A 19,724-nucleotide genomic window follows, 5' to 3' on the forward strand; every position below is an offset into this window, starting at 1 on the left:
GGAATATTGTATCATTTCTTAATGCATGCATTACTAAATGACAATAAAAGAGGACTGCATGTCCTCATAGTCTAATCTAATCTCCAAAATGCTCTCCCACTGAGAGATCTGACACCTGACCAGGTTCATTTCCCAATACCAGATCAATACAGCCTCTCCTCTTGTAGGTTTATCTACATATTGCGTCAAGAAACCTTTCTGAACACACCTAACAGACTCTACCCATCTAAACCCCTTGCTCTAGGGAGATGCCAATTGATATTTGGGAAATTAAAACCTCCCACCACAACAACCCTGTTTTTATTACACCTTTCCAGAATCTGTCTCCCTATCTGCTCCTCGATGTTCCTGTTATTATTGGGTGGTCTATGAAAAAACATCCAGTAGTGTTATTAACCTCCTCCTGTTCCTAACTTCCACTCACAGAGACTCTGTGGACAATCCCTCAACGTTTTCCTCCTTTTCTGCAGCCGTGACACTATCTCTGATCAACAGTGCCACGCCCCACCTCTTTTGCCCCCTCCCTGTCCATTCTGAAACGTCTAAAGCCTGGCACTCGAAGTAACCATTCCTGCCCCTAAGCCGTCCAAGTCTCTGTAATGGCTACATCATAGCTGCAAGTACTGATCCAAGCTCTAAGCTTATCCACTTTGTTCATAATATTCCTTGTATTAAAATAGACACATCTCAAACCATCGGTCTGAGTGTGTCTCTTCTCTATCACCTGCCTATCTTCCCTCTCACACTATCTCCAAGCTTTCTCTATTTATGAACCAACTGTCTCTTCCTCCATCTCTTCAGTTGGGGTCCCACCCCCCAGCAATCATTTAATCTCCCCCCATAGCCTTAGCAAACTTCCCTGCCAGGATATTGGTCCCCCTGGATTCAAGTGCAACCCGTCCGTTTCGTACAGGTCACTCCTGCACCAAAAGAGATCCCAATGATCCAGAAATCTGAATCCCTGCCCCCTATTCCAATCCCTCAGCCACACATTCCTCCTCCACCTCTCTCTATTCCTATACTCACTGTCATGTGGCACGGGCAGTAATCCCAAGATTACTACCTTTGTGGTCCTGCTTCTCAACTTCCTTCCTAACTCCCTATAGTCTGCTTTCAGGACATCCTCTCTTTTCCTGTTTATGTCGTTGGTACCAATATGTACCATGACCGCTGGCTGTTCTCCTTCCCACTTCAGCATATTGTGGACGCGATCAGAAACATCCCGGACCCTGGCACCTGGGAGACAAACAATCGTCCGTGCTTCTTTCCTGCATCCACAGAATCACCTGTCTGACCCCTAACTATAGAGTCTCCTATCACTGCTGCCATCCTCTTCCTTTCCCTACCCTTCTGAGCCACTGTTGCTTCCCCCAGGTAGGATGTTCCCCCAACAGTACTCAAACAGGAGTACTTATTGTCAAGGGTTACAGCCACAGTGATGCTCTCTGGCATCTGAGTCCTGCCTGTCCCTCTCCTGACTGTTACCAGTTATCTGTTTTCCGAGACCCCTGTGAGACTACCTGCCTATAGCTCCTCTTTATCACCTCCTCACTCTCCCTGACCAGATGAAGGTCATTGAGCTGCATTTCCAGTTCCCTAATATGGTCCCTAAAGAGCTGCAGCTCGATGCACCTGGCACAGATGTGACTGTCCAGGAGGCTGGGAGTCTCCAGGACTTCCCACATCTGACACCTAGCACAGAACAACGGCCTCACACACATTCTTCCTGTCTGTATTCTACACAGGTGACCTACCTCACCCCTCGACCCATTATCGCCGAAGCCCTGTTGAGCCAAAGCCTTTCTACTGTCTCCCTCTACTCTGAGGTCTGCTCTATAAAGCTGTGTGCTTTTAAACTTTTCTTGCTGTTCTCATTGGCTGATGTCCACGCACTTGCGCAGTTGTGCCCCATTCAAACTGCTGAAGAAATAACCGTCTCCTTTTAAACTCTTCTCACTTTTAAACTCTTTTCACTGTTCTCACTGGCTGATGTCCATGTGCAGCGCAGTCATGCCCCGTTCAAACCACTGAAGAAATAACCTATGTAAACCTTTTCCATTGTTTCTGAACTGATAATTCTGTTTTCTTCATCTGGTGCATTTCATGTATCTATTTAGTCTGGTTTCATATCCACCAAGCTTTTGTTTTAGTGTATCGATAAACTCTACTGTGCTTTGCTTTTGTTAGGCTGATATATCTTGTATGGGCCTTATATTTCTTTAGCTTTTTTTCTTAACTTTCTTGTTTTCCTTTTTATACTCCATTAGGCAGGCTAGTTCTCTTGTTAAGGTTTCAATTTTGTTTTTTAATCTGTATGGCCATTTTGGTGTTCTTATTTCATTACTGTACTCAGTTTTGAGCTGCTATTAATGGGTGCCTCTATTTCGGAACCATTGCACTGAACTGCTCTTAAAGGAGCTTGGTATGTTTTGTACATCATTCTTCAAATGTTTCACATTTTCCTAAATGTTCTGGTAACATAATTTTGTTGAAAGCATCAACAATTTTTGCAAATTTTGATGACATATTTGTTTTGGTACATAGGGTCTTTTTCTTAGGTCAATGCCCATATATTCTGTTAGTGTGGTGTTAAATATTAGGATAATTTTATCTGTAGCTCAGATTCATCATCAGCATTCTGCAGAGGCTTAAAACTGTGTTGCTGCTGTTAACGTCGGGTTGTGAAGCAAATGAAATAATTGTATTTTCATCATTGGTTTGCATTTTCATTATTTTCTTGCCATGGTTTTTGGTTTCTTTCTAGCTCTTGTACAACTTCATGTTTTATTTGTTTTGACATATCTAGAGGGATTAAGTTATTTTTTGCTATTACTCTATGTTGATCTGCTATTCATTGTGCATTGATTTGCATGGAGGGATATTGTATTGTAAACAGTTGCTAAAAGTTGTCCTTGTATCCTATCATATTATTATTACTACAACGTTTGTAGTAGTAGTTTTATTTTTCTATTTGCACAGTTCATCTTCTTTTGCACATTGATTTCTCCTTCTTTGTATGTAGTTTTTTCATTGATTCCATTGTATTTCTTTATCCTACTGTGAATGCCTGCAACTAAGTAAATCTCAGGATGGTATATCATAACAGTAGAAGCATTTCCACGCAAGTCTGGTGAAGAGTTTTAAAAACCCAATCTCCATAAAAGAGGGATACCGTCTTGCAGAGCAGTTGTCATTGTAGTTGTCTGAGTCAAAGTGGTAAGGTTTTGGCTCACCAGCGCTTTGGCAAGAATAGGTGGAGGTAGGTTTATTCCTTATTTCTTCTTATTTAACTGTTGAGAATAAGAGGTATGTCTTACCGAAGGGTTTTGGCCCGAAACATCGACTACACTCTTTTCCATAGATGCTGCCTGATCTGCTGAGTTTCTCCAGCATTTTGTGTATATTGCTCGGATTTCCAGCATCTGCAGATTTTTTCATTTGTGAGGGGGTATGTCTACAGGGCCACTGTTCTGTTCTGGATGTCAGAGTCAGATGTGGGAGACTACCACCTTCCCCGATGGCCACAGCTGCATCTAGAAGCAGCTCCTGAGAGACTCTGTTAAGGAACTGCAGCTGCAGCTCGATGACCTTTGGCCTGTGAGAGAAAATGAAGAGGTGATAGAAGCTACAAGGAGGTAGTCATGTCAAGGCTACCGGAGGCAGATAAATGGGTGACTGTCAGGAGAGGGAAGGGAAAACATCAGATAGAGGAGAGCACCCCTATGGCCATCTCTTTCAACAATAAGTACTCCATTTTGAGTACTGTTGGCGGGGAACGACCTACATGGGGAAAGCAACAGCAACCATACCTCTGGTACTGAGTCTGGCCCTGTGGCAGAAGAGGATGGCAGCAGTAATAGGAGACTCAATAGTTAGGGGAACAGATGGGTAGTACAGTGGATGCAAAAAAAAAAAAAAACACGGATGGTAGTTTGTCTCCCAGGTGCCAGGGTCCATGATATTTCTGGACGCATCCACGATGTCCTGAAAAGGGAGGGTGAGCAGCTAGAAGTCGTGGTAAACATTGATAGAAAAAATGGAGGTGGTCCTAAAATTAGAATGCTGGGAATTAGGAAGGAAGCGGAGAAGCAGGATCTCAATGTTAGTAATCTCAGGATTGCTGCCTGTGCCATGTGACAGTGAGGATAGGAATACAATGAGGTGGCAGGTAAATGCATGGTTGAAGAATTGGAGTCGGGGCAGGGATACAGATTTCTGGTTGCACTTGAATCCAAGTGGGACAAATTTTCTTGCAGACAGGTTTACTAGAGCTGTTGGGAGTGGTTTAAACTAATATGGCAGAGGGATTGGAACCAGTATGATAGAGCTGACGATGAGCCGGCAGGTTTACAAGTAGATGAGGGATGTAACATGAATGTAAGGACGGACAAGCCAATGGTTGGGTACAAATGCAAACAGAACAAAGAGTCAAATTGTACCACGGAGGCAAAATTCAAAAGGGTGAAGAATGTAGGACTGAAGGTGCTGTATTAAAATGCGTGTAGCAATCGAATAAGGTGGACAAAATTGAAGTGCAGTTAGAGATTGGTCAGTATGACGCTATGGGCATCAATGAGTTGTGGCTGAAAGAAGGCTACAGTTGCGAGCTTAACATCAAAGGATATACTTTGTATAGAAAGGACAAGCAGGAAGGCATAGGTTGTGGTGTGGTTCTGTTGGTAAGAGATAGAATTACATCTTAAGAAAGAGGTGACATAGGGTCAGAGAATGTTGACTCTTTCTGAATGGAGTTAAGGAACTGCAAGGGTTTAAAAAAAAACATTATAGGAATCATACATAGACCTCCAAATAGTAGCTAAGATGTGGCATTGAGATTGCAAAGGGAGCTGGAGAAGGCACGTAATAAGGGTAACATCACAATTGTAATGGGGGACTTCAATATGCAAAAGGATTGGGGAAATCAGGTAGGTTGTGTTTGAGCCTACTCGGAGAAAGGCTATCTTCAATTGGATGTTGTGCAATAATCCAGATCTTATTAGGGAGCTTAATGTAAAGGAACCCTTCAGAGACAGTTATCATATTATGATTGAATTCATACTGCAATTTGAGAGGGAGAAGCAAAATCACATGTATCAGTATCACAATGGAATAAAGGGAATTACAGAGGCATGAGGGAGGAGCTTGCCCAGGTGGACTGGAGAGGATACTGATGGGGATGACGGCAGAGCAAAGGTGGCTTAAGTTTCTGGGAATTGTTTACAAGGCACAGGATAGATATGTCCCACAGAATAAGTTGTCCTCAAATGGCAAGGTTATGCAAGCATGGCTGACAAAGGAATTTATGGACTACATTAAAGCCAAAGAAAGGGCATATAAGGTAGCAGATGTGAGTGGGAAGTTGAATGATTGGGAAGTGCTTAAAATCCAACAAAAGTTAATTAAGAAGCTGTGAGAAGGGAAAAAATGAGGGTAAACTAACTGATAACATAAAGCAGATTACTGAAAGTTTCTTCAGTTATATAAAAAGTTAAAGGGAGGTGAGACTTGCTATTGGACCACTGGAAAATGATGTCGGTGAGGTAGTAACGGGGGATAAAGAAATGGCAGATGAACTTAATGAGTACTTTGCATCTGTCTTCACTGTGGAAGACACTAGCTGTATGCCAGAGATCTGTGAGTGTCAGGGAGCAGGAGTGAGTGCTATTGCAATTATAAAAGAAAAAGTGCAAGTCAAACTCAAAGATCTTAAGGGGGATGAGTCATCTGTACCAGATGGACTACATCCTAGAGTCCTGAGAAAGGTTGCTGAAGAGATAACAGATGGACTGGTCATGATCTTTCAAGAATCACTTGATTCTGGCATGGTCTCATGGAAGTTTGCAAAAAAAAGTAAATTATAGGCAAGTTAGCCTAACCTCAGTGGTTGGGAAAGTGTTAGAGTCTATTATTATGGATGTGGTTTCAGGGTACTTGGAGACTTTTGATAAATAAGTCAAAGTCAGCATAGTTTCTATGAAGAGAAATCTTGCCTGACAAGTCTGATAGAGTTCTTTGATGGAGTTACAAGCAGGGTAGACAATGGAGATGCAGTGGATGACACATAAGACCATAAGACTTTGGAGCAAAATTAGGCCATCTGGCTCATCGAGTCTGCTCCACCATTCAATCATGGTTTTTTCCTATCTCCTCCTCAATCCCAGTCCCCAGCCTTCTCCCTGTAACCTTTGATGCCATGTCCAATTAAGAGCCTATCAATCTCTGCCTTAAGTATACCCAATGACCTGGCCTCCACAGCTGCACGTGGCAACAAATTCCACAAATTCACTTGGATTTTCAGAAGGCATTTGATAAGCTGCCACACATGAGGCCATTTAACAATATAAAATCCTATGGCGTTACAGGAAAGATACTAGCATGCATGGAGGAATGGCTGGCAGGCAGGAGGCAATGAGTGGGAATAAAAAGGGCCTTTTCTGGTTGGCTGCCAGTGACTAGTGGTGTTCCTCAGGGGTCAGTATTCAGACCGCTACTTTTCACATTGTTTGTCAATGATATAGATAATAGAATTGATGGCTTTGTGGTAAAATTTGCAGATGATATAAGGATAGGTGGAGGAGTAGGTAGTGCTGAGGAATCAATGGGATTGCAGCTGGGGAAATTAAAGCAAATTGGAAGAATGGACAAAAAAGTGGCAGTGTTAGGAAAAGGATGATAACGCATTTTGGTAAAAGGAACAATAGTGCAGACTGATATCTAAATGGAAAGAAAATTCAAAAATCAGAGGTGCAGAGGGACTTAGGATTCCTCATGCAGGACTCCCAAAAGGTTAACTTACAGGTTGAGTCTGTGGTCAAGAAGGCAAATGCAACGTTTTCATTTATTTCAAGAGGAATAGAATATAAAAGCAAAGAGATAATGCTGAGGCTTTATAGGACACTAGTCAGACAGTTTTAAGCCCCATATCTCAGAAAGGATGTGTTGTCATTGGAGAGTCCAGATGAGTTTTACAAGGATGATTCTGGGAGTGAAGGAGTTAACATATGAGGAGGATTTGGCAGCTTTGGGCCTGTACTCACTGGAATTAATAAAGATGTTGCGGGGGGGGGGGAGGGGGAATCTCATCGAAACCTACCAAATGTTGAAAGGTCTCCATAGGGGGGAATGTGAAGAGGATGTTTCCTATAACCAGAGGGCACAGTCTCAAAATTGAGGAGCAACCTTCTAGAACAAAGGTAAAGAGGAATTCTTTTAGCCAGACAGTAGTGAATCTGTGGACTGTTCTGCCACAGGCTGCAGTGGAGGCCAAGTCTATGCGTATATTAAAGTGGAATTTGATGATTTCCTGATCAGTCAGGGCATCAAAAGATACAGCATGAAGGGAGGTGCATGGGGTTGAGTGGGATCCATGATCAGCCATGATGGAATACCAGAGCAAACTCTATGGGCTGAATGGTCTACTTCTGCTCCTATGTCTTAAGGAGTTATAGACATATACCTACTTGATAATAAACTTACTTTGTACTTTGAACCATGATGATGAACTAATCTGTCTGAAGCCCAGATGATAAGACTGATATGAAGGCAAGGTATTATTCCTTGTCTCTGGAGAAGGTCTTTGTGCAGGTCATCCTGCGCTCACAGAACATCCACTTATTACCCTACAGGCATCTGCCTTCTGCATAATGGAAGATCCATTTCCAGATTTGTTTATGCCAGCAACCATACTGTATTCCACTACAGAAACTAGACTCACATGTTCGGTTCCTGGGACAGGTCTTTCATCTATTGATTTGATAAACTTCAAATGGTTGAATCAAAATATAGATTAAATGAAGATTCCTTTGAAGTATAATTCAGAATCTTATTGCTAAAGCTCCAGCTGCTGACAAGTCAACGGAGAAATAGCTTCAAATCTCAAAGTATGTGGTCTTATTGCACTTAAAATGATTGAGTCACTGAAGGACCTTTGTTAGTGGCTCTGACAATGTGAGTTGCTTAAAGCTATCTTGTAGGAATAAAAATTTCAGCAAATGAGGCAACAGAATGGTGATTCATTGCAAGCTGCAGATCTTCTCAGAACTTCTATTATAATTGTTCTACTCTTAAATCTAAATTTTATGGCTCTAAGAATTATTTTTTAATCTACATACAGGAATAGTGATATTTTGAACTCCTGGAGGCATCACAATCTAACTCCTCATGTCCTCGTACTTTACAGATGCCTGCACTATCTCTGTAAATGTTACATGTTTTTCTGTCTCCTGTTATTGCTTTTCCCTTGTACTTACTGAGGTGGCATTATGTTCTGTACAGATGACATGATACTGTTCCTTGGTGCATGTGATAATTTATCAAATTTACCTAAACCAATCAATTGGATGAAGAACAAGTATTGGTTGGTCTTTATGAATTTCTTCTGTTGTTCTTCTTTGAGTAGTGAGTATGGATACTATCTGCCCTCTGAGCATGCTAACAGGATCCTGGTTTTATATTTTAGTTCATGTCAGCGATTCACATCAAGGTTACCTTACAACCTCAAAATCTCATTTCTCTGACTCTTTTAACATCGGATATCTGCTCACTACATGGATAACTTTATGGGTTAAAACTCTTAAGGCTATAAATCTGATATCATGACCTAACAATTTGAGTGACCAGTTAATATTCATTTCATTTAATCAACCAAGGTCAGCTCACAGATAAAAGTGTGAGCAGTTGGCCAAAGGGGTCATTTTATTCTAGGGACGGGTGAGCAAGTAATTTGTTGCCATGTAGTAGATGACTGTAGCCACGATGGAGAATGGTGTACAGAGCTGTGACAGTAGTCACAGATATTTGTCTTTCAGTTCAGCGGGCTTCAGTGTTTATCAAGTACTAACCAGTTTCCCACACAGTAATGACAACACTTCAAAACTACTTCAATGCCTATAAAACACTCTGGAATTTCTTGAAAGTGCAGTGAAATGTATTATTGAAAAACAATAAAATAAATTGGACACACCTAAGTGGGAAAGTGGGGCAAGCAGACCTATTGAGGGAATCAGATTTAACATTTCTGGTACATGACTTTACAATGTTATCAAATCATATAGAAGGCATGGGATCCAGGGAAGTTTAGCCAGGTGGATTCAGAATTGGCTTGCATGCATAAAGCAGAAGGTCATGGTGGAAGGAGTACATTTGGATTGGAGGGTTATGACTAGTGGTGTCCCACAAGGATCAGTTCTGGGACCTCTACTTTTCATGAATTTTATTAATGACCTGGATGTGGGGGTAGAAGTGTGGGTTGGCAAGTTTGCAGACACAAAGGTTGGTGGTGTTGTGGATAGTGTAGAGGATTGTCGAAGATTGCAGAGAGACATTGATCAGATGCAGAAGTGGGCTGAGAAGTGGCAGATGGAGTTCAACCCGGAGAAGTGTGAGGTGGTACATTTTGGAAGGATAAACTCCCAAGCAGAGTACAAAGTAAATGGCAGGATACTTGGTAGTGTGGAGGAGCAGAGGGATCTCGGGGTACATGTCCACAGATCCCTGAAAGTTGCCTCACAGGTAGATAGGGTAGTTAAGAAAGCTTATAGAGTCTTAGCTTTCATAAGTTGAGGGATAGAGTTTAAGAGTTGCGATGTAATGATGCAGCTCTATAAAACTCTGGTTAGGCCACACTTGGAGTACTGTGTCCAGTTCTGGTTGCCTCACTACAGGAAGGATGTGGAAGCATTGGAAAGGGTACAGAGGAGATTTACCAGGATGCTGCATGGTTTAGAAAGTATGCATTATGATCAGAAATTAAGAGAGCTAGGGCTTTACTCTTTGGAGAGAAGGAGGATGAGAGGAGACATGATAGAGGTGTACAAGATAATAAGAAGAATAGATAGAGTGGATAGTCAGCGCCTCTTCCCCAGGGCACCACTGCTCAATACAAGAGGACATGGCTTTAAGGTAAGGGGAGGGAAGTTCAAGGGGGATATTAGAGGAAGGTTTTTTATTCAGAGAGTGGTTGGTGCATGGAATACACTGCCTGAGTCAGTGGTGGAGGCAGATACACTATTGAAGTTTAAGAGACTACTGGACAGGTATATGGAGGAATTTAAGGTGGAGGGTCATATGGGAGGCAGGGTTTAAAGGTCGGCACAACATTGTGGGCTGAAGGGCCTGTAATGTACTGTGCTGTACTGTTCTATGTTCTATAGTATATTTCTATAGTGCTGTTCATATTGGCACCCAAGGTGCAGTTAGTTTAGACAGGACTGCTGAAATTTGACATGTACTGTATACCAAAATGTAAAAGAGGCTGTTTTCATAGAGTCATACAACACAAAGCAAGCCCTTCAGCCCAACCTTACTGGCTTAGATGGTAAGCTGTTTTCGCACTGTCCACATTCCATTTTTCCATGTTTAGTACAAATTCCTTTAAACCAAGGGTTATCAACCTTTTTTATGCCATGGACTAATACCATTAAGCAAAGGGTCCATGGACCCCTGATTAGGAACCCCTGCTCTAAACCTTTCCTATTCGTATACCTGTCTACATGTCTTTTCAATGTCGAGAATGCATCTGCCTCAACCACTTCCTCCGCAAGCACTTTCCTCTCTGGGTTGCCACTTGACTTCCTATTAAATCTCTTCCTTCTCTACTTCTTGATTCCCCAATGCTAGGAAAAGGCAAATATGCATTTATCCCATCTATGCCCTTCATGATTGTACACAGTTCTATATGGTCACTCCTCATTCTCCTGTAATGTAATGAATAAAGTCATAGCTAACCCGCTCTACAGCTCAATCCTTTGTGTCCTGGCAATATCCTATTATGTTTATACCCTTCCTTTTGATTTCATGCTCATTATCCAACATATTTCGCTCTGGCACAGTGTAACCTGAACTGTGCTAGCTCTATTATTGAAATTAAAGGCAGGAAATAATTTTAATAGTCAATTAAATTTCTTGCAAATGTGAGATCTACCTCAAAGCTTATAAAAAATATATATTTAACATCTAGTAATATGAGGAAACAAATTATAGCAGCAGAGATGTGGTTTTTGAGGAGGATGCAAAGAATATCATGGACGAAACGAATATCTAACGAGGATGTCATGAACAGAGCAAACACAAAAAGAGAAATAATGTATGAGATCATGAAAAGGCAACGTAACTTCATTGGACATGTGATTAGAAAAGAGGAGTTAGAATGCACGGTAATTATGGGAAAGATTGAAGGGAAGAAAGCAAGAGGAAGACAAAGACAAATGATGATGGAGACAGCAGCCAGAGAACTGGAAATGAATGCCAATGAATTGATCCACTTGACCCGAAACAGGAGTGTGTGGGCCATGGCAGTCAAAGCTCAAACTGGGCATGGCACCTGATGATGATGATGATATTTAACTTCAGAGAAGTCTTACGGAAAATGATTTTAGCTGCTTGGGATACTGATTAAAGGCATTCATTGAATTTTATCCCACTTAGAGGCAAAATCAGGTTGGATTCCAGTAAAAAATATGATTTCAAGTTTTGAGTAAGCATGATTGATTTTAGCACATTCAACGTTTACCCATGGGAAATACAGTATGTAACTAACTATGGCAGCTTATCAAGAATGTCTGAAAACAATGTATTCTTGATTCTGCAAGGCTGGATGCAGAATAAATCACTAAACACTTTTTAATTTAAGGTTGCAGCCTCATCAGAAAGGCAACAAAATAGAACAGCAGTTGATGACAAATGCGAAGAATAAGAGAGAGGAAAAGGCAAATTAAGTTAAAAAAAGAAATGATGTATCAAAGTGCCAAAACAGATTTTCTTCAGAACTTATGAAACTAATTACCTTTGAAGCACAGGAAATTACTGAAATCAGCTGTGAATTAGAATGATATGTGAACTTGAACATTAGATGTTAAAAGCAGTGTAGAGCTATTACAGATCCAGTGACCCGGTTTCAATTCCACCACTGTCTGTCAAGAGTTTATATGTTTGATCAAGGTTTTGTCACAATGGGAACACACCCAAATGCCAGACACAGACACTGAAGTACAAGGAACAAGACTAGACTAGAGTAGGGACGTGACAGGATACAGACAGGGAGCAGGGACAAGAACGCAGACTTGGGCTAGGACATTTAATAGACAGGGAACCCGGGCTAGGAACCATGAACTAGGAGCCTGGGCTTGGGCTCCGAGCCAGAGACTGAACAAGGACCCAGAACCTGCGTCTTGCCTCGGGCTCGGGCCCCAGAACCAAGCAAGGACATGACATGACTACAGGACAGGAGGTGGCTGGGGTCTCGGGGCTTCAGCTTGGAGGCAGGCTGGTGTTTGAGCTCTTGAGGCTTGAGTCTTGGCTCTTGAGAGTTGAACATAGAACAGTACATCACATTACAGGCCCTTCGGCCCACAATGTTGTGCCGACCCTCAAAACCTGCCTCCCATAAAACCCCCCACCTTAAATTCCTCCATGTACCTGTCTAGTAGTCTCTTAAACTTCACTAGTGTATCTGCCTCCACCACTGACTCAGGCAGTGCATTCCACACACCAACCACACTCTGAGTAAAAAACCTTCCTCTAATATCCCCCTTGAAATTCCCACCCCTTACCTTAAAGCCATGTCCTCTTGTATTGAGCAGTGGTGCCCTGGGGAAGAGAAGCTGGCTATCCACTCTATCTATTCCTCTTATTATCTTGTACACCTCTATCATGTCTCCTCTCATCCTCCATCTCCCCAAAGAGTAAAGCTCTAGCTCCCTTAATCTCTGATCATAATGCAAACACTCTAAACCAGGCAGCATCCTGGTAAATCTCCTCTGTACCCTTTCCAATGCTTCCAGATCCTTCCTATAGTGAGGCGACCAGAACTGGACACAGTACTCAAGTGTGGCCTAACCAGAGTTTTATAGAGCTGCATCATTACATCGCAACTCTTAAACTCTATCCCTCAACTTATGAAAGCTAACACCCCATAAGCTTTCTTAACTACCCTATCTACCTATGAGGAAACTTTCAGGGATTTGTGGACATGTACCCCCAGATCCCTCTGCTCCTCCACACTACTAAGTATCCTTCCATTTACTTCGTATTCTGCCATGGAGTTTGTTCTTCCAAAGTGTACCACCTCACACTTCTCCTGGTTGAACTCCATCTGCCACTTCTCAGCCCACTTCTGCATCCTATCAATGTCTCTCTGCAATCTTTGACAATCCTCTACACTACCTACAACACCACCAACCTTTGTGTCGTCTGCAAACTTGCCAACCCACCCTTCTAACCCCACATCCAGATCGTTAATAAAAATCATGAAAAGTAGAAGTCCTAGAACAGATCCTTGTGGGACACCACTAGTCACCTGGCCAAACTTCCCTGGATCCCATGCTTTCTGACTTTCTGAATAAGCCTACCGTGTGGAACCTTGTCAAATGCCTTACTAAAATCAATATAGATCACATCCACTGCACTACCCTCATCTATATGCCTGGTCACCTCCTCAAAGAACTCTATTAGGCTTGTTAGACACAATCTGCCCTTCACAAAGCCATGCTGACTGTCCCTGATCAGACCATGCTTCTCTAAATGCCCAGAGATCCTATCTCTAAGAATCTTTTCCAACAGCTTTCCCACCACAGACGTAAGGCTCACTGGTCTAAAATTACCCGGACTATCCCTACTACCTTTTTTGAACAAGGGGACAACATTCACCTCCCTCCAATTCTCCGGTACCATTCCCGTGGACAACGAGGACATAAAGATCCTAGCCAGAGGCTCAGCAATCTCTTCCTCACCTCATGGCGCAGCCTGGGGAATATTCCTTCAGGCCCCGGGGACTTATCCGTTCTAATGTATTTTAACAACTCCAACACCTCCTCTCCCTTAATATAAACATGCTCCAGAACATCAACCTCACTCATATTGTCCTCACCATCATAAAATTCCCTCTCATTGGTGAATACCGAAGAGAAGTATCCATTGAGGACATTGCTCACTTCCACAGCCTCCATGCACATCTTCCCACCTTTATCTCTAATTGGTCCTACCTTCACTCCTGTCATCCTTTTGTTCTTCACATAATTGAAGAATGCCTTGAGGTTTTCCTTTACCCTACTCGCCAAGGCCTTCTCATGCCCCCTTCTTGCTCTTCTCAGCCCCTTCTTAAGCTCCTTTCTTGCTTCCCTATATTCCTCAATAAACCCATCTGATCCTTGCTTCCTAAACGTCATGTATGCTGCCTTCTTCCACCTGACTAGATTTTCCACCTCACTTGTTACCAATGTTTCCTTCACCCTACCATTCTTTATCTTCCTCACAGGGACAAATATATCCCTAACATCCTGCAAGAGATCTCTAAACATCGACCACATGTCCATAGTACGCTTCCCTGCAAAAACATCATTCCAATTCACACCTGCAAGTTCGAGCCTTATAGCCTCATAATTTGCCCTTCCCCAATTAAAAATTTTCCTGTCCTCTCTGATTCTATCTTTTTCCATGATAATGCTGAAGACCAGGGAGTAGTGGTCACTGTCCCCCAGATGCTCACCCACTGAGAGATCTGTGACCTGACCCAGTTCATTACCTAGTACTAGATCTAGTATGGCATTCACCCTAGTCGGGCTGTCCACATACTGAATCTGTCCTGGACACACTTAACAAACTCTGCCCCATCTAAACCCTTGGAACTAATCAGGCGCCAATCAATATTAGGAAGTTAAAGTTACCCATAATAACAACCCGTTATTTCTGCACCTTTCCAAACTCTGCCTCCCAATCTGCTCCTTTGTATCTCTGCTGCTACCAGAGGGCCTATAGAATACCCTCAATAGAGTAACTGCTCCCTTCCTGTTCCTGACTTTCACCTATACTGACTCGAAAGAGGATCCTGCTACATTACCCACTCTTTCTGCAGCTGTAATAGTATTCCTGACCAGTAATGCCACCCCTCCTCCACTTTTCCCCTCTCTCTATCCCTTTTAAAGCACTGAAATCCAGGAATATTGAGAATCCATTCCTGCTCTGGTACCAGCCAAGTCTCTGTAATGGCCACTACATCATTGAGGCTGGGGTCTTGGCTGTTGAGGCTTGAGGCTGGAGGCTGGAGCTCAGGGACAGACTTGGAACTGTACATCAACATAGAGCTGGGACTTATCCTTCGAAAAGCCAGGACTCATCTTTAACATGACACTAACATGAGACTGGACAGTCCATAGACATAGAGCCAGGACTTATCCTTGAACAAGCCAGGACTCAACTTTATCTCCACACCAAGGTGGGACAGGTCCATCCGTCGGAACAGCCAGACTTACCCAACAGAGGCAAAGACAAGACAAGACAAGACAGGTCCCCCCACAGGGAAATGGCAGAACAGCCTGACTTACCACATGGAGGTGAGGACAAGAAGAGGCAAAAACCAAAGAACGACAGACAGTTCCATCTCTGCATCGGAGTTGCTCCGAGTCACAGTTCAGCCAGCAACCTCAGCTGGCTACGGCAACAGCTGGATCCCTACCTAGCTCGGAGTGGCTGGTAGCCACTCAGCTGGCCCAGGAAACAGCCGAGTCCATACCGCAATGACAGCTCCATCTACCGACAGCAAGATTCCATGAAGCGATGGTTCTCCAACGAGGCCCAAAGATGACAAGTGGCCACCCCAGTCTTCCACCAGCAGGTTACTCCCATGAAATCTTGACAAGGCAAACCAGCAGCCCACAGTTGTCCCCAAGGCTACTTATATTCCAAGCCCCAAGAAGGGAATCAGGTGCCTATGATTAACTCAACTAAAACAAGGGACAGCTGGAAGACCCGGAGTCCTGAGTCCACGGACCGGACCATGACAGGTTTCCTCTGGGTGGTCCAGTTTTCTCTCACATTCCAAAGACATACAGTACTAGTAGGTTAATTGGTCACATGGGCACATGGGTGTGTCGACCATAAAAGGCCTGTTACCATGCTGTACCTCTAAATAAATAAATGAGCAATCAATATTAAAAATGCTTATTTCCCATCACTATGGTTGATATTGGGAAGAGAAATCTCACTGATGTAACTTTGATTTATTTATTCAGCTACAGTGTGGAATAGGCCCTTCTGGCTCTTCGAGCCACCCCGCCCAGCAATCCCCGATTTAATTCTGGCCTAATCATGGGACAATTTACAATGACCAATTAACCTACCAGGCCACACATGGGTGGAAACTGGAGCACCCGGAGGAAGCTCATGTTGTCACAGGGAGAACGTACAAACTCCTTACAGGCAGCAGTGGGAACTGAGCCCGTCACCTGTTCTGTAAAGCATTGTGCCACTCAACCAGCGATTTTTTTTGTGTAAGAGTATGAAAAAGGTGATAGTGAATGTGGGGCAAGTTTCCCCACACAAGCCAGAATGAAGAGTAGCAGAAAATACCAGAAATATTCAGGGTGATGAGCAGTATCTTTGGAGAAGGGCCATGGGTTTAAAAGAAAATTGGAAATCTAGAATAAAAACAGAAAATACTGAAACCACTCAGGCAACATCTGAGGAAAGAAAGACAGAGTAAACATTACAGGTCAGAGACTGTTTTGACATCATTAATCTAACATATTAATTCCTCTTCTCTCTTCACTCATGCTCTGATCTGCTGAGAATTCCCACCATTTCCTCTTCCTTTAGTTCATATTTCCAGTATCTGTACCTTCCTGCTTCAATTACTGTAAAACAGGATAGCAATTTGTTGACAGACATTTTACACTGTCATCTTGTGCACCCTGAATGTGTTGATAATCTAGTATGCATGTGACTAAAACTCAGCATAGCAAATGGTGAATTTAAATCAGCATGATTTACTAATGTATTAACATTAGACAAGGAAATGAGGTAGCAAAAGTGAGTGGGAAGTTGGTTGCTATTAAATTAATGACTCATTTATTATACACTCTGAGGCCACTTTAATAGGTACACCTGCTTATTAATCCAAATATCTAATCAGCCAATCATGTGGCAGAAACATAAAAGCATGCAGACATGGTCAAGAGGATCAGTTGTTGTTCAGATCAAACATCAGAACGGAGAAGAAATTTGATCAGTGACTTTGAACCTGGAATGATTGTTGGTGCCAGGCAGGATGGTTTGAGTATCTCAGAAACTGCTGATCTCCTGGGATTTTCACATGCAACAGTTTCGAGAGTTTACAGAGAACAGTGCAAAAAACCAAGAACATCCGGTGAGTGGCAGTTCTGTGGATGAAGGGCTTTGTTAATGAGAAAGGATAGAGGAGAATGGCCAGACTGGTTCAATTTGACAGGAAGGCAACAGTAATTCAAATGAACACACATTAAAATAGCGGTGTAAAGAAGAACACCTCTGAATGCACAACATATCAAACATTTAAGTGGATGAACTACAGCAACAGGAGACCACATCGGATTCCACTCCTCTACTTAATAAAGTGGCCACTGAGTGTATATTTCAAACACGTGTGTTACTGACCTTCTTTGTACATTGTCAATTATGAAAGGATAGTCCAAGTTATTGGAAAATGTTTATGTTTCTCCTTCCTTCCCTAAATTAAGCCATGAATTGGGACGTCTGAAATTTTATTCAGCTGCCAGGCTTTCTCCAATGGCAACCTGGGAAATTAAACGTTCGACACACAACTTTCATAATGTTTAAAAGGGTGAATGTTGAAAATAGCTGCTGGGGTCTAACAGGCAGAATAGGTCTAAGATGAGGACTATAGTGGTTCAAGTTGCCTCACTTCCTTCAGGCCAGGTGGGGATTGGACAATAATTCCTGACCTCTCTAGTGATACTCAGATGTGTTATAGGAATTGATATTGGTTTATTATTGTCACATGTATCGAAATACAGTGAAAAGCTTCTCCATACATTCCAAAATCCATACAGATCAGATCATTACACAGTGCATTGAGGTAGAAAAATGTAAAAGAATAACAAAATATAGAATAAAGTGTAACAACTCCAGCAGAAATGCAGTGCAATAAAGCGCAAGATCATAAAAAAGTGAGAATGAACACCAGAGTACATTATCTGCCCTTACATAGTCATACTTTATTGATCCCGGGGGAAATTGGTTTTCGTTACAGTTGCACCATAAATAATAAATAGTAATAAAACCATAAATAGTTAAATAGTAATATGTAAATTATGCCAGTAAATGATGAAATAAGTCCAGGACCAGCCTATTGGCTCAGGGTGTCCGACCCTCCAAGGGAGAAGTTGTAAAGTGTGATGGCCGCAGGCAAGAATGACTTCCTATGACGCTCTGTGTTGCATTTGGGTAGAATGAGTTTCTGGCTGAATGCACTCCTGTGCCCACCCAGTACATTATGTAGTGGATGGGAGACATTGTCCAAGATGGCATGCAACTTAGACAGCATCCTCTTTACAGACACCACCGTGAGAGAGTCCAGTTCCATCCCCACAACATCACTGGCCTTACAAATGAGTTTGTTGATCCTGTTGGTGTCTGCTACCCTCAGCCTGCTGCCCCAGCCCACAACAGCAAACATGATAGCACTGGCCACCACAGACTCGGAGAACGTCCTCAGCATCGTCCGGCAGATGTTAAAGGACCTCAGTCTCCTCAGGAAATAGAGACAGCCCTGACCCTTCTTGTAGACAGCCTGTGTTCTTTGACCAGTCCAGTTTATTGTCAATTCATATCCCCAGGTATTTATAATCCTCCACCATGTCCACACTGACCCCCGGATGGAAACAGGGGTCACCGGTACCTTAGCTCTCCTCAGGTCTACCACCAGCTCCTTAATCTTTTTCACATTAATTCTGCTCACACCATGTGACAAAGTTTCCTACCGTAGCACTGTACTCAGCCTCACCTTCCTTGCTGATGCATCCAACTATGGCAGAGTCATCCGAAAACTTCTGAAGATGACAAGACTCTGTGCAGTAGTTGAAGTCCGAGGTGTAAAGGGAGCTAGGGCTTTACTCTTTGGAGAGAAGGAGGATGAGAGGAGACATGATAGAGGTGTACAAGATAATAAGAGGAATAGATAGAGTGGATAGCCAGCGCCTCTTCCCCAGGGCACCACTGCTCAATACAAGAGGACATGGCTTTAAGGTAAGGGGTGGGAAGTTCAAGGGGGATATTAGAGAAAGGTTTTTTACTCAGAGAGTGGTTGGTGTGTGGAATGCACTGCTTGAGTCAGTGGTGGAGGCAGATACACTAGTGAAGTTTAAGAGCCTACTAGACAGGTATATGGAGGAATCTAAGGTGGGGGCTTATATGGAAGGCAGGGTTTGAGGGTCAGCACAACACTGTGGGCCGAAGGGCCTGTACTGTGCTGTACTATTCTATGTTCTATGTGAAGAGAAAGGGAGACAAGGCAGTCCCCTGTGGAGCCCCAGTGCTACTGATCACTCTGTCGGACACACAGTGTTGCAAGCACACGTACTGTGGTCTGCCAGTCAGGTAATCAAGAATCCATGACACCAGGGAAGCATCCACCTGTATCGCTGTCAGCTTCTCCCCCAGCAGAGCAGGGCGGATGGCGTTGAACGCACTGGAGAAGTCAAAAATATGACCCTCACAGTGCTCGCTGGCTTGCCCAGGTGGGCGTAGGCACGGTTACCATCTCTTAACATCACAGGTATTCCCTGAATTATCAAATTTCATTCCAAGTTAAGCAAAGTGCATTTTTAGTATTTTAAGTATTTCTATACAGTATATTCCTATGCATGGAGTATGCATACAGTATGTTTAAAAGCATCAAGGCGACAAACCCCAAAAAGCTTTTGTTATTTGTAAGTAGAATATTTGCATATTGAGGA

This window comes from Mobula birostris, chromosome 21, assembly GCF_030028105.1.
Source record: "Mobula birostris isolate sMobBir1 chromosome 21, sMobBir1.hap1, whole genome shotgun sequence".
Taxonomy (NCBI): Eukaryota; Metazoa; Chordata; class Chondrichthyes; order Myliobatiformes; family Myliobatidae; genus Mobula; species Mobula birostris.